Source organism: Mirounga leonina, unplaced genomic scaffold (genome assembly GCF_011800145.1).
Source record: "Mirounga leonina isolate KUSES-001 unplaced genomic scaffold, KU_Mleo_1.0 Mir_114, whole genome shotgun sequence".
NCBI lineage: Eukaryota > Metazoa > Chordata > Mammalia > Carnivora > Phocidae > Mirounga > Mirounga leonina.
The window spans coordinates 12,631,545-12,646,477 of record NW_023270265.1 but is presented as its reverse complement, the minus strand read 5'-3'; the positions used below and the strand labels follow the sequence as shown (position 1 = coordinate 12,646,477).

The 14,933-nt window shown below is 36.2% G+C and overlaps 1 protein-coding gene across 6 annotated transcripts in view; it reads right to left on the bottom strand.

The window, feature by feature from the left end:
- Positions 1–14,933, bottom strand: part of BMPR1A (bone morphogenetic protein receptor type 1A) — a 142,662-nt gene that overhangs the window by 79,878 nt on the left and 47,851 nt on the right. The gene's annotated exons all lie outside the window — the stretch shown is intronic.

Here is a 14,933-nt window from a genome sequence, read left to right as displayed (position 1 = left end):
AAATAAATAAATAAATAAATAAATAAATAAATAAATAAATAAATAAAACTGTATGTTTAAGGCATATACAATACATACACTTGAGGATATGGACGGAAAATAACACCAAGAGATATTATAGTAAAATTACAGAATTTTTAAAAGAAAAACTATTTGAGCATCTGGGCCAAAATGTCAAGTAACTTATCAGAAAAGAAAATTATATTATCAACAGATTTTCCAAAGCAACACTTTATGCCAGAAAAAAAAGTTAAGATACTCAAGGAAATAAAATGAGAGCCAAGAATTTTACAGCTGGTAAAACTAATTTTCAAGTATAAACAATACACACTATCATCATGAAAAAACTCAGAGAATAATGCTTTCATGAGTCTTTCTAGAGAAATCTACTAGAGAATAAGCTTCAAAGAGCCAATATAATTAGAGGAATATTGACATGAGGGCTAGAGATGAGCATTAAGTAGTAACTTGTAGACCAAAAGATGATGAAAAGGAAGAAAATTATAGTACATAATGGCAATATGACCTGATAACTTATAGAGCATAATTATCAAGAAATGAAGAGCATATGAAAAAAATGTTAACTCTTTTCAGTAATAATGGTGATGGATGTATTAGTTTTGTTATTATGAAATTGTCAGATATATAATATGATAAAATAAGTGAGTAATTATGGAACATTCCATCGCCCCTATATCCTTGAAAACCATGATTCCCAATCTCTATTTTCTATTACTATTCACTGAAAAGACCCAGAAACAAAGACCAAACAGTAGCAATGAGCATCCCAAGAGTCCAGATCATAGTTTTGAAATACTACTTCCCAATGAAAGAAACCAGACTTCATGGAAATATTTCATGTTTGAGACAGAAATTTTTCAAGATGTTCTTGGGTTTTATAAGGCAATAAAGAAACTAATCAACAACTATTTGAGTGATGTCAAAAAGACTCAGGAGCCAACCTGAAGAGACTCCTAATGGCCAATGATGGGGTAGTTTGAGCTTTAGCAAGTATAAGAATTGCAACAGACTGAATCCCATCGAATGTGTTTAAATCCATGGTGAAGGAGAAAAAAGAAGGAAGAAGGAGGGGGAGGAAGCAGAGGAGGAGAGAGAGGGAAGGGAAGGGAAGGAGAGGGGAGGGGAGGGGAAGGGAGGGAATCAATCACCTTCAGAGAAGATAGGGAGCCATTTCAGTATTTTAAAAACTATTATGAGGGATCCAGTCATAGGGGGACCACCACACTTTATGAGTTTAACCTTCAAGAACTCTACCAGGCCATCACAGTGAATATCAGAGAAAAACCCCTTTTGATTCTTCCAGAAAGAGGGGGAAAAGTACCATTCTGAAATACATCAGAGTACTGTTATTCTTTTTTTTCTTAAGTAGGCTCCACTCCAAACGTGGGGCTTGAACTCATGATCCTGAGATCAAGAGTCAAATGCTCTACCTACTAAGATAGCCAGGCACCCCAGGAGCATTCTGTTATTCTTAAGGCCTGCCTTTTCCTTTTTTTTTTTTAAGATTTTATTTATTTTATTTGACAGAGAAATAGAGAGCGTAAGTAAGCAGAGAGGCAGGCAGAGGGAGAGGGAGAAGCAAGCTCTCCGCTGAGCAGGGAGCCCGACGTGGGGCTCGATCACAGGACCCCGGGATCATGACCTGAGCCAAAGGCAGCTGCTTAACCGACTGAGCCACCCAGGCGCCCTAAGGCCTGCCTTTTCAAGAAAAACTATTTTAACAGAACCTAAATTATGGGGATTCTTTCAAAGCCTAACAAGCCTAGGTTAAGGGAAATACCCAACTCTAGCCCAGGCTAACCTTCCATGTGGGGGAGGGAGAAAACTACTAAGAAGCACTTATGAAGTTCACAGTCCAGAGGTACAGGCTCACTAAAAAAATGAGACCTCATCATGAGACTATAGAACACTTCCATTTGCCCCAGTACCTTAACACCACATTAATAAAGGTCTATTTACAGCAGCTTCTTTTTACCCAGTATATCATGTATAGCCAGCAAGAAAAAATTATAAGGTGTACGAAAAGGCAAAAACCAGCTTGAAGAGACAGAGCAAGCATCAGAACCAGACTCTGATATGGCAGAGATAACAGAATTATCAGACTGGGAATTTAAAACAACTACAATTAATATGCCATGGACTCTGATGGGCAAAGTAGCCAGTATGCAAGAACAGATACATAATAAGTCCAGAAAGATGGATATTCTAAGAAAGAAGCAAAATGAAATGTGTAACAAAAATGGAAGAGTGTCTTTGATGGGCTTATTAGTAAACTAATCATGACTAAGGAAAAAAATCTCTGAGCTTGAGGATGTATTGCTCAGTAAAAATCTCCAAAACTGAAAAGCAAACCAAAAAAAGACTGACAAAGATTTTTTTTTTTTTAAGATTTTATTTATTTACTTGAGAAAAAGAGTGAAGGAGAGGGAGAGAGAATCTGAAGCAGACTGCACTGAGCACAGAGCCCAATGCGGGGCTCGATTCCATAACCTCAAGATCATGATCTGAGCTGAATCCTAGAGTTGGATGGTCAACCAAATGACCCACCCAGGCACTCCTGAAAAAGATTTTTAAAAAGAATAGAATATCAAAGAACTGTGGGACAACTACAAAAAGTGTAACACATATGTAACAGGAATATCAAAAAGACAAAAAACAGAAAAGGAAAAGAAAAAAAAGGAACAGAAAAAAAATATTTGAAACACTAATGACTGAAAATTTTTCCAAATTAATGTCAAACACCAAACCACAGATCCAGGAAGTTCAGAGAACACCACGCAGGATAAGTGCCCAAAAAACTACACCCAGATAGCTCATTTTCTTTTTTTTTTTCTTTTTTAGCAGTCCCCCCACTGAGCTAGTAGCCTGATGCAGGGTCCAATCCCAGGGCCCTGGGATCACGACCCGAGCTGAAGGCAGATGCTTAACCATCTGAGCCACCCAGGAACCCCGACAGCTCATTTTCAAACTACAGAAAACCAAAGATAAAGAAAGAAAAACGTCAAAGAAGACATAGGGAAAAAACCCACCTTACCTATATAGGAGCAGAGGTAAGAATTATATCCAACTTCTCAGAAACCATGCAAACAAGAAGAGAATAAGATGAAACATTTATTTTTTTTAAAATATTTTATCTATTTATTTTAGAGACAGTGTGTGTGCACGTGCACCCGCAGGGGTTGAGGGCAGAAGGAGAGGGAGAGAGAGTCTTAAGCAGACTCCAAGTTGAGTGCAGAGCTCCACACAGGGCTCTATCTCACAACCCTGAGATCATGACCTGAGCCAAAACCAGGAGTTGTCGCTTAACTGACTGCACCATCCAGGCCCCTAGAATGAAACATTTAAAATGTAAAAACAAAAAAACCACTGGGGCGCCTAGGTGGCTCAATTAGTTAAGCATCCAATTCGATATCAGCTCAGGGTCCTGAGTTCAAGGCCTGCATTGGGCTCGATGCTGCGCATGGAGCCTACTTAAAACAAACAAACAAACAAACAAATCACCAATCTTGAATTCCATAGCCTGTGAATTATTCCTCAAAAGTGAAGGAGAAATGGGAGATTTTATCAGATGTGCAAAAGTGAGGCAATCTGTTGTGAGTAGACCTGCCTTGCAGATAGATAATGTTAAAAAGAACTTCTCTAGAGAGAAGGAAAATGATATAGTTCCAAAACCCAGAAAGCAAGAGTACTAGAGAAGGAATAAGTGAAAGCAAAATTTAAAACTTTATTTTTCTTATTCTTAATTGATCTAACAGATAACAAGTTGTTCAAAATAATAGCGACAACGCAATTATGTATGCTCACATATATGTATGCATATATATACATGTATATGCTATATATAAATGAAATGAATAAAAGCATGACACAAAAGACAGAAGGGAAGAATTAGGATTATATTTTGCTATTGTAAGGTACCTGCACTATCTGTGAAGCATAACAGTATTATTTGAAATAGTCTTGGATTAATTGGAAATGTATATTAAAAACTCTAGGAAAACCACTAATAAAAGTTAAAACGAAAAAAGTGTAACAGATACAGTAAGAAAGGAGAGAAAATGAAGTAATATAGTAAGTACTCAAATAAAACCACAAAAGAAAACCTAAATATGAGACCTGAAACCATAAAACTCTTAAAAGAAAACACAGGCAGTAATCTCTTGGACATTGGCCTTAGCAACATATTTATGGATATGTCTCCTCAGGGAAAGAAAACAAAAGCAAAAATAAACTATTGCAACTACACTAAAATAAAAAGCCTTTACATAGCAGAGGAAACAATCAACAAAACAAAAGGGCATCCCTACTGAATGGGAGAAGATATTTGCAAATGATATATCCAATAAGGGGTTAAGATCCAAAATATACAAAGCAGTTACACAAGTTAACACCAAAAAGATAATCCAATTAAAATGGGCAGAAGTTCTGAATAGACATTTTTCCAAAGAAGACATACAGATGGCCAACAGACACATAAAAAGCTCAACATCACTAATCATCAAAAAAATGTAAATCAAAAGCATGAGACACCACCTCATACCAGTGAGAATGGCCACTATCAAAATCACAAGAAATAACAAGTATTGGCAAAAACGTGGAAAAAAGAGAACCCTCATGCACACCTGGTGGCAATGTACACTACAACCAGTGTAGGAAACAGTATAGAGGTTCCTCAAAAAATTAAAAAGAGAAATACCATATGACCTAGTAATTCCACTACTGGGTTTCTACCCAAAAAAGATGAAGACACTAATTTGAAAGATATATGCACCCTTATGTTTACTGTAGCATTATTTACAATAGCCAAGGTATGGAAGCAAGCCAAGTGTCCATCAATAGATGAACAGATAAAGAAGATGTAGTGTATATGTATATACAGTGGAATATTACTCAGCCATAAAAAAGAATGAGTTCTTGACATTTGTGACAACATGGATGGATCTAGAGGGTATTATGCTAAGTGTAATAAGTCAGAGAAAGACAAATACTATATGATTTTACTTATATGTGGAATCTAAAAAACAAAACAAACAAACAAACAAAAAACAGAAACAGACTCATAAATACAGAGAATAAACTGGTAGTTGCCAGAAGGTAGGGAGGTGGGGGGATGGGTAAAATAAGTGAAGGGGATTAAGATGTACAAACTTCCAGTTATATAATAAATAAGACGGGTGCCTGGGTGGCTTGGTTAAGCGTCCGCCTTTGGCTCAGGTCATAATCACAGGGTCCTGGGTCAAGTCCTGCATCAGGCTCCCTGCTGAGCAGGGAGTCTGCTTCTCCCTCTGCCCCACTTCCTGCTTGTGTGCTCGCTCGCTCTCGCAAAAATAAATAAATAAAATCTTTTAAAAAATAAAATAAAAAAGTCACAGACTAAAAGTGCAGCATAGGGAATATAGTCAATAATATTATAATGATGTTGTATGGTGACAGGTGGTGTTTACACTTACCATGAAGAGCAGTGAGTAATGTACAGAATTGTCAAATCAGTATGTTGTACACCTGAAACTAATACAACACTGCATGTCAACTATACTTCAATAATAAAGATTTTTTTTAAAAAAACACAAAAGAGAGAAAAAGAGTGAGACAAAATAGGAACAAAGAACGTGGGCAATGAATAGAAAGCAGTAACATATATGGTAAATATTAATCAAGTTACTATAACTATATATATACTATAACTATAACATCAATAGTCTAAATACACAAATTAAAAGAGTGTCAGAATAAATAAAAAAACAAGATCCAATTATATGTGGTCTACAAGAAAACCACTTTTTAAAAGACTTTATTTTAGAGAAAGAGAGAGAGAGAGCATGCACATGAGGAGAGGGAAAGGATCTCAAGCAGACTCCCCACTGTGCGCAGAGCCCAACACAGGGCTCAATCTCATAACGTGAGGCTTGATCTCTCTCTCAAGCTCATGACCTGAGCCAAATATATAGACAAATATATAGATTAGATAAAGATCGATAATTATAGATAAATATAAAGACATATGTAAATTAAAAGTAAATGGATGGAGGGGTGCTGGGTGGCACTGTCAGTTGAGGAACCAACTCTTAGTTTCAGCTCAGGTCTGATCTCAGGGTTGTGAGATCGAGTCCCACTTTGGGCTCCATGCTTAGCGTGGAATCTGCTTGAATTTCTCTCTCCTTCTTCCTCTGCCTCTCCCCACTGTACTCTCTTTAAAAAAAAACTTTAAAAATCTTTTTAAAATCTTTAAAAAAATCTTTAGGGGCACCTGGGTGGTTCAGTCGTTAAGTGTCTGCCTTCAGCTCAGGTCATGATCCCGGAGTCCTGGGATCGAGCCCCGCGTCGGGCTCCCTGCTCAGTGGGAGGCCTGCTTCTCCCTCTTCCACTCCCCCTGCTTGTGTTCCCTTTCTCACTGTCTCTCTCAATGTCAAATAAATAAATAAAATCTTAAAAAAAAAAAAAAGTGGGAGTACCTATATTAATTTCAGACACAGTAGATTTCAGAGCAAGGAGAGTTATCAGAGATAAACAGGAGAATTACATAATGATAAAGGAATCAACTCTCCAAAAAGACACAACAATCCTTAACATGTATGTACCTAACAATGATGCATCAAAATACATGAGACAAAAACTGATAGAATTGCAAAGAAAAACAGATGAAGCCACTATTACAGCTGGAGACCTCAATACCCCTCTACCAGAAATGACAGATACGGAAGGCAGAAAAAACAGTAAGAATATAGTTGAATTCAACAGCACAATCAATAAGCTGGGTATAACTGATATCTATCAACTACTTCATCCAACAATGGCAGAATACATATGGCTCTCAAGCTCACATGGAACATTCACCAACATAGATCACATATTCAGGGCCATAAAATATACCTTAACAAATTTAAAAGATCAGAATTCATATAATGTCTCTTCTTAGACCACAATGAAATTAAACTAGAAAAAAAAAACCAGAAAGAGAGAAAATCCCAAAATATTTGGAGATTAAACAATGCACTTCTAAATTATAAACAGGCCAAAGAAGTCCTAACCAATGGAATAAAGAAAAAGAAATAAAAGGTATATAGACTGAAAAAGAAGAAATACAACTGTATTTGTTCACAGATGATGTGACTGTCTATGCAGAAAACCCCCCCCAAAAAAAATCAGTAACAATGACAAAAACTCCTAGAATAATAAGTGATTATAGCAAGGTGTCAGGATACAAGATTAATATACAAAAGTCAATTGCTGTCCTAAAAATCAGCAATGAACAAGTGGAATTTGAAATTAAAAACATAATTTACATTAGCATCCGCCCAAAATGAAATACTTAGATACAAATCTATTAAATATGTAAAGGATCCAAATGAGGAAAACTACAAAACTCTGATGGGAAAAAAAAAAAAAAATCAAAGAACTAAATAAATGGAAAGATAATCCATATTCAAAAAAAAAGATAATCCATATTCATGAATCAAGAAGACTCAATATTGTCAAGATGTCAGTTCTTCCCTACTTGATCTATAGAGTCAATACAATTCCAGCCAAAAGCCCGGCAAGTTATTTTGTGGATCTTGACAAAATGATTCTAAAGTTTATATGGAGAGGCAAAAACGCCATACTAGTCAACACAAGATTGTAGGAGATGAATAAAATTGGAGGACTGATGCTACCAAACTTCAAGATTTACAATAAAGTTACACTAATCAAGAAAGGATGGTATTTGCAAAAAGAATAGACAAATAGATCAATGAGAAAGAATACAGAGCTATGAAACAGACCCACATAAATATACATTCTTTAGAAAGAATTAGATGAGTTTGTTAGTATTAATAACCAAATGTTTTTCATATACAAACCTTATCAAATATAATAAATGTGGGTTTTCCACTAGCAGACTGACTTCTAATCATCAGTGGATTAATTTGGACACTTTTATATTACTTTATATGATTAATCACCTCTATTTGTATATCACTCACTGTGCTATATTCTTCCTCCTAATCTAAACAATTTCTTCATTCAGATGCTAAGTCACTCAGATACAAGAATCATCACCTTCACAACCCTTGGATGCATTAAGAGCTGCCTTCATTTCTTATGCTAAGCATGCTTTGAAAACTCATCCATTCTAACACCTTCCATTAGATTTGTAAAGCTATTAGAGTTAGGTTTTTAGTATTTAACTAATGGATAATTTGTTTTTGGAATCCTATAGGAAAAAGGCTGGCTTTTTACTCACTACTGGTTCTTCTACCATAATTATTACATTTTTGCCAATTCTTTCCCCCTACCCCCTTCTGGTCATTTCTCTAGTCCTGCAAAATCTTACCCATCTGGCTTTACAGAGTCAGCTATAAGATTAATTCAAAGAATCAAACAGATTCTCCACTCTAAAATACCCTTTTTAAATCAAACTTATGTCTCCTCACTGAAAATTAGTCAACTCTGTCCATTCCTGTTCCACCAGTTAAAAAAAAAAAAAAAAGAATGCTGTTGAAAGTTATAAATTTCTGTGGACAATGCCACCAATTGATAGAAGGGTTCTAAGAAACACTTGGCAAAACTCCAGAAACCACAATGTACTTCACCCACTCATAAGGAAATGCACACTTTGTTTTCTTCACCATCACAATTTGGATTTAGAAAAATGTAGTGATACAATCCTTAAAGAAATGTCAATATTTCTGCAGCCCAATTCTAACAAAATAAAATGTAAATGACAGTTGAGAAATAATTATTTCTGTATTAAACCACAGAATATGACCTTTTTTTGTTTGTCTGTTTCACTGGTGTAATACCAGTAAAATCACTTACACTTATGCCTGTTCAACTGACATGCAAATGAATTTGTGAATGAGCACATTCAAGAATCAAGTATCTTAACGTTAATGAATATTATGCACAATGAATAATCTTCTTTAGAAAATTATAGATCAGTATCTTGATAGGGGTGTGGGTTACAACAATGTGTACATTTTTCAAAACTGATTGGACTGTACAGATAAAACCTGTGCATTTCACTTTATATATATGTTGCCATATACATACATCATACATCAATTCTTAAAACTTAATAAGTTAGAATATGGAATGAGAAAAAGAAAAAAAAAATCCTGTGGGGTTGGATTAGAATTGGAGGTTATTTGTATAAACTAAAATTATTTTTTTAATAATTTAAAAATGTATTTCCTAAATATGTTCACTGAAAGGGACTAGAAGCAATGACACCCAGTACCAATAAAAACGCCTAAGGCCCAGATCTTGGTTCCTATATATTCTTTCCAGTTAATGCTAGGGGTGAGTTAACTGGTAACTGGAGATGACCATTTTCTCCCTGTCTCTTTACATGGCTGTGTCCTAACTTCCCTTTTTTTCTTTTTTTTTAAGATTTATTTATTTTAGAGAGAGAGAGCAGGGGGAGGGGGAGCGGTAGCGGGAGAGGAAAAGAATCCTCAGGCAGACTACCTGCTGAGTGTGCGGAGCCCAACAAGGGGCTCAATCCCAAGAGCCTGAGATCATGACCTGAGCCGAAATCAAGAGTTGGACACTTAAATGACTAGGCCACCCAGGTGCCCCTCAATTTCCCTTTTTATAAGGACACCCTTTTATAAGGACACACATTCTGAGGCACTAGCACTATTTTATGAGGGAATAAATGGAACTTTATAGAGAAACTTTATAAGAAACAAGAAATTTGCATGGTCTTCAAGTATCTCCCCATAGATAAACATAAACATTAGTTTTAATGGGGAAAACAGTAACTATACCAATGGAGAAAATGGACATCTTGACCAGGCAATCAAAATTCGCATCACCAATGTAGGACAAGCATATTATGCCTCTGAATATGATACCCTGAGAAAGGACACATCATCATTTATGGAGAATTTGGGCCAGAGATGCATCACCTAAATCCAATAATGAAAAAATGTCAGGTAACTCCAAATGGTGGAATATGGCATAAAATAACTGGCTTATATTCTTCAAAAATGTTAATGTCATACAAAATAAAAGATAACTACAGACCTGCTCCAAATTAAAGAGACATGAGGATGTCTCTAAACTAAATACAGTATGTGATCCCACATTCAATCCTCTACTATAGTAGAAGGAAAAAAATCTAAAAAGAACACTTGAGACAACTGATGACACAGGAATAGAGATGTAGATTAAAGTAATGTATCAATGTTAAATTTCCTGAATTTGATAACTTAAGCATGATTACATATGAGAATATCCTTGTTTCTGGAAAACAGAAACTGCAGCAGAAAGGGTCAAAGCCCATCATATATACAACTGTTACTCTCTCAAACAGTTCATGAAAAATTGTGTGTGTGTGTGTGTGTGTGTGTATGGGAAGGTGAAGGAATGAGGGAGAGAATGAGAGAATGACACAAATGTGGAAAAATATAAAAAACTGACAAATCTAGGTAAGAATATAGGAGTTCATTATGCAATTCTTGCATCTTTTCTAAGTATGAATTTCAAAATAAAAACAAAAATGAATTAAGTTCCTGTGTTGTAGTCCTAAGCCCCAGTACTTCAGAATGTGACCTTATTTGGAGACAGTGTCTTTGCAGAGGTCATCAAATTAAAATGATGTCATTAGAGGGGGCCCTACTCCAGTGTGATTGGTATCCCTATAAAAAGGGGAAATTTGACACAGACATGTCCAAAGGAGACAGGGAGAAAACGGCCATCTACAACCCCAGGAATGCTTGAGGCTATAAGAAGTTAAGGAAAGAGGTCTGGAACAGAGCCTTCCCCAGTGCCTTCAGAGAAAGCACGGCCCAGCAACAACTTGATTTTGGATGTGAGCCTCCAGAACCAGGAGAAAATAATTTTCTGCTATTCTAAGCAGAAACAAAAAACCCAAAAGAATTAGAACAGCAATAAAACCACCTACAGAATATTATGCTAAAATAAAATACTTTTCACAGATTTCTGAGATATGTTTTCACCAAATGAAGATGTTTAAAAAAACACAAATACTTGTATTCACTGTGTTTACCAAAGATTGAAGATATCATCAAACACCAACATTGTACTCTAAAACCGTGATATAAAAAAATTAACCAAACTCAATGCACTATCCCTAGAATACGTGCTTTTAATATAAACTAAATCCCAAAATGACAATATATTAAAACTGATCTAGCAAAGTTATCATTAAAGATCACATTATATATATTTTAAATCCCCCATTAGGATCAACAAAGTGTTAAAACTAAAAAAAAAAAAAGTTAAAGCTTGAATGGTTTAAGTATACAATAATTAATTAGCTGTTTGTATATTAATAGAACAGTTTATAAAATATAATGGAAAAATAATCTCACAATGGCACTTAAAAATATACTTCAAAACTTTACTGAAAGTCAAAAAAAAGATTAATAAAAGAAGGTATGCCATTTTTTGAGTTAGAAAACTATACACTGTAAAAATGTCAGTTCTTTCCAAGTCAAAGTATGCCATTTTATGAGTTAGAAAACTACATACTGTAAAAATGTCAGTTTTCTCCAACCAAATCAATCAATAAATGTTAACAGGCTTTTGAAAGGAATCAGACAAAAGGACTCTGAAGACATTTGGAAAAATAAACTTTGGAATATCCCACACTTTTGGAAAAAAAGGATTTACCTCACCAAGTTTTAAAAAATAGTGAAAGACGGGGCACCTGGGTGGCTCAGTTGGTTAAGCAACTGCCTTCGGCTCAGGTCATGATCCTGGAGTCCAGGGATCGAGTCCCGCATCGGGCTCCCTGCTCAGCAGGGAGTCTGCTTCTCCCTCTGGCCCTCCCCCGTCTCATGTGCTCTCTCACTCTCTCTCATTCTCTCTCTCAAATAAATAAATAAAATCTTTAAAAAAATAAATAAAATAAAATAAAAAATAGTGAAAGCTACATCAATATAAACAGTGTGATTCTACTATCAAGAGACAGATTATACGGAGACCAAGAGTAGATCCAGAAATACAGAACATAATAAAAGTGGCATCTCAAATCAATAAAAGGTGTTGAGAGAACTTGCTAACCATTTGGGAAAAAACTTAAGTTGGATCCTTACCTCATGTAACAAAATTAATTCCAGATAAATAAAAGGTTAAAATGTAAAATAATATTGCAATGGGGAAGGAATTCCTAAGTTTGACATCAAAACTAAAACCATAAAGGAAAGGCTGATGTAAATTGTTACTGGAGATAACACTGAATACAATTTTTCCTGTTTTATGTAGCAATCTTAATAAGCCTACAACATTATTACAATCCTGGTGTGCTTTTAGAGTTGTGGCTAGGGCAGTAAGATCACAGTATTATATTCTACCCATTTGACTTCATTTTAAAGAGAACAATTTTCCACTCTGATCTGACAACTGGCTTCTCCTGTAATGGTTAGGAGGTTATTGAATAATAAAAAGTACTTACCTCCTTTTTTCACATTTCTGTGATTGCTATCTTTAGTTGGAATGAAAAATTATCTAATTCCTATAAGCTGGTACTGAGTTATTAAAATAGATACCAATTTTTAAAATTAATATTCTAAGTAAAGAAATAATAACTACCTACAAAAACTGTTTTTCTCCCTGGAGCTAGTACCCCTGGATCCGAGTGCTACTTGCACCCTGACTGGTTAAATCACCTACGTTATAAGCAAATGCTTGCTCTGCAGAAAGAAAACAAGCCCTACTTATTTAAACAGGGCATCTCCTGTCAAATCCCTAGTTCTTCTCCCTGTCCTTCACATCACAGGTCATTCAAGCGTTTGTATCTGCAGTAGTATTCTTAGTATGTCAAGAAGTACTCCTAATATGGGCGCCTGGGTGGCTCAGTTGGTTAAGCGACTGCCTTCGGCTCAGGTCATGATCCTGGAGTCCCGGGATCGAGTCCCACATCAGGCTCCCTGCTCAGCGGGGGTCTCCCTCTGACCCTCTTCCCTCTCGTGCTCTCTGTCTCTCATTCTCTCTCTCTCAAATAAATAAATAAAATCTTAAAAAAAAAAAAAAGTACTCCTAATATAGTTCAGACTTTTTAACATCATTATTTTTACTTTCCAAATCCTTTTGTCCTTTCATAAATTAGCCCCAAAGGCAGCATTATAAGATATAAAACCTGTTATAATAATGAATTTACACAGGGCTTAAGGGCTTAAACCAGCAAGAGTCCATCCTCAGCGCCAATTTAGCACGTTCCTCAGCCACCACTTGGGACTTAGGCCAAAAGATGTGGAAGGCAGTAGAGTCCTATCACAGCAGGTAGGACTTTCATTCAGAGGAGTATTGAGACGTTGAAGAGGAGGGCAGAAAACCCCGCAGCATAAAGTCCATCAACGACACCAACAAGAATGGGTTTTCAAACATGAATGGTGGTGGGCAGTTAGAATAGTGATTGGAGCGAGTTAAGGGAAGGTGAGGGAGAGGAGGTACTGCAAGTAGACAGCTAACTCTCTGAAGCATGCGGCTACGCAGTGAGAGTGAAAGATGACTTTGTTACTGAAGTCTCTACTTCAGATTGTTCGCTGATGGGAATAAACCAATGAGGAGGCAAGGACTAAAGAAGAGAGAGGAGAAACAGTGAAAATTCTCCTAGACACCACAAACAAATAGAGCTAATGTGGCGATATTTATCTCTGTGCTTATATAGACCTCAACAAAAACAATTTTGGCATTTTTGTACAAGCTGCCCTATAAATTTCCTGGTCATACTGGGGAGGGGGGAGAGGGAGAGGGAAAAGCTTAGGCAGGCTCCATGCCCAGCGCAGAGCCCGATGCAGGGCTCGATCAGAATCAAGAGTCAGATGCTTAACCAACTAAGCCACCCAGGTGCCCCTCTTGGTCATATTTTTAATTGTTAAGCAACAATATTTTCATACAGACTCGTTTATGAATTACTGCTGTTCAAAACATATTAATTTCTTTGTTCTCTACACACTCTTAACTTCAACATATGTTAAGAGATTTTACGAACAGGAAATTTCTTTTCATATATATGTGTGACTTTTTTCTCACAGCAGCATCACTAACTTTATTTCATTCTCATTTTCTATTTTTTAATTTTTTTTTAAAGATTTTATTTATTTATCTGACAGAGAGAGACACAGCGCGAGAGAGGGAACACAAGCAGGGGCAGCAGGAGAGGGAGAAGCAGGCCTCCCGTGGAGGAGGGAGCCTGATGCGGGGCTCGATCCCAGGACCCTGCGATCATGACCTGAGCTGAAGGCAGATGCTTAACGACTGAGCCACCCAGGCGCCCCTCATTCTCATTTTTTAAAAATTCCTGCTGATGTTCGAGCTCTTTTGTAGTAAAGTTTTTCATTACACATCTTTTTCACATATTGCGTTAATCATAGTTCTTACTATAAATTAAGTCCTAAACTGTGGTCTTTTGACAGACACATGTAAAAATGTTCTTTATTTTCACAAAGAATTATACGTTTTTTCCTAAAACACAAGCAGCTCTATCTTAGGTTTCTCCCTTTTGACAGAGATATCAGCAGTCAGTTTAATACTGGGGAGACACCAGGGAGTGCCAGAGATCAGAGCACCCTCTATTTAGCTCGTCCGACTGCTGTTAAATGGAGAACAAAAGACCTGTGCCACCTATTATCCAGTTTTTCAGATAAGTAAAAAATCTGGATTTTCTTTTGCATAATCTCCCAATTTTTAATTGTGTGCAACTAATTAGAAAAAATACAGTATAAACCAAAAATAAAATGCCTGCAGGCCAAATCGAGCTGACATGCCATTGGTTTACAACCTCTAGGTTAAGGGATCATAATGGGTCTGCTTATTCATTTTTCTTTCACTTTTTTCTTGATTTTAGGTCATTCTTCCTTCCAAGAAGGGGTATCACAAGTCTGTCCTTTTTTTTTTTAAGATTTTATTTATTTATTTGAGAGTGAGTGTGAGAGAGAGCACTAGCGGGGGGATGGTCAAGG